At 40.6% G+C, this 1832-nt stretch overlaps 1 non-coding gene across 1 annotated transcript; it reads right to left on the reverse strand.

Moving 5' to 3' along the window:
• Positions 1 to 1503: 1503 nt before the first annotated feature.
• On the reverse strand, positions 1504 to 1576 carry TRNAR-ACG (transfer RNA arginine (anticodon ACG)). The gene has a single exon. It is a non-coding gene; the product is annotated as a tRNA-Arg (tRNA).
• Positions 1577 to 1832: the final 256 nt, after the last annotated feature.

Below are 1832 nucleotides of genomic sequence, written 5' to 3' on the forward strand. Positions count from 1 at the left end.
AAAGACTAAGTCTGCATTCGCTAGAGAGGCGTAGAGTAAGGGGAGACTTAATTGAGGTTTTTAAGTGGATGAATGGTATAAATAAGGGAGATATTAGCAAGGTACTTAAAGTGAGCATACAGGATAGAACTAGAAATAATGGTTTCAAACTAGAAAAATTCCGTTTCAGAAAGGAAATCGGTAGAAATTGGTTTGGTAATAGAGTAGTAGACGAATGGAATAAGCTACCTAGTAAAGTAGTTACTGAGAGTTTCAAGCATAGGCTAGATAAGCATATGACAAATAAGGGGTGGATATAGAATAAAGAAAATATTATAACCAATACTAATTCAAAAATAAATTTTCTTTTCAGGTTACACTATGATAGTCTCTATTCTCCTTTCACACTTTCCTGTAAAATGTCCACGCCAGTTTTTCTATACGGCGTGGTGTTCTTTCTGACTTTTTCCTGCCGGCTTCAGCTGGAGGGTTTGGAGGGCGGGGGAGAGCCTTCTTCTTTGCTATCCTTATCTCATTCTAGTAGTTCAGTTACTCTTCTAGGAGCTGCCTAGCATGGGCCAACCGGCCTACTGCAGTTATCCTCTCTTCTTATGTTCTTATGTACTACTACTACTACACACACACACACACACACACACATACTTCCTACATTTAACACACACACACACATACTTCCTACATTCAACACACACACACACACTCACAAACACACACACACGAACTCCATTCTTACCTCACGTAAATCTAAATCCAACGAGAGAGAGAGAGAGAGAGAGAGAGAGAGAGAGAGAGAGAGAGAGAGAGAGAGAGAGAGGCATTTTCCCCGCAAGAGGAAATAATGAAGGTCGCTCGGGAAAAAAAGGGGAAAAAAAAAAATGGGTGAGTATATGAAGGAGGGCGGCGGACTGGGACTAAAAAATATATATTAATTTTTGGAGTTTTTTCTGTCGCCTCAAAAAATCCTGGAGTTATTTTTTTTTCCCCTAACCCTACATTTTTTTTTACTTATTTTCCTGTCTTGTTAATTAGCCTCATCCCTTCCCTCAGGCGGGGCTTAAGGGTGAGATGATGATGATGATGATGATGATGAGGGGAATTACGGATGAGATGCTGCGACTGCTGATTATGATGATGATGATGACAGGAATTAGGGTTATGATGATGATGATAATGGGAGTCAGGGTTGAAATGATGATGATGATGATGGGAATTAGGGCTATGATGATGATGATGATGGGAATTAGGGCTATGATGATGATGATGATGATGGGAGTTAGGGTTGAAATGATGATGATGATGATGGGAGTTACGGCTGAGATGCTCACTATGATGATGGTGGTTGTGGTGATGATTACAGGAATTAGGGTTGAAATATGATTATAATTACTACACTCGTGCAAATAGCCTATCCCTAAAATCTATAGATCAACCGGTCACGATATATCAAAATCTACTCCACGACCATTCACTAAAAACATCAAAATCTTGTATAAAAACATGTCCCGACCTCGCCAGGATTCGAACCTGGAATCTTCTGATCCGTAGTCAGACGCGTTATCCGTTGCGCCACGAGGCCGTATGTAACCTCCCGACACCCTCTCTATTTATAGGTATTTACTGCCTCTTTATTAGTCTTCTAGTTAAATAATTGTGTTGTAACTGCTGTTAGTAAAGACTTGCGTAAGGAGAGAGAGAGAGAGAGAGAGAGAGAGAGAGAGAGAGAGAGAGAGAGAGAGAGAGAGAGAGAGGCGGAGAACAGGTCTTTGACGAAGGAAAACGAGGGAGAGTGGGAGGGAAAAAAAAAGACTGAAAGAGCGAGATCAAGGATTTAA

The sequence above is a fragment of the Coenobita brevimanus genome, chromosome 68 (assembly GCF_032717465.1).
Source record: "Coenobita brevimanus isolate Jiangsu-jjx chromosome 68, ASM3271746v2, whole genome shotgun sequence".
Classification (NCBI taxonomy): Eukaryota; Metazoa; Arthropoda; class Malacostraca; order Decapoda; family Coenobitidae; genus Coenobita; species Coenobita brevimanus.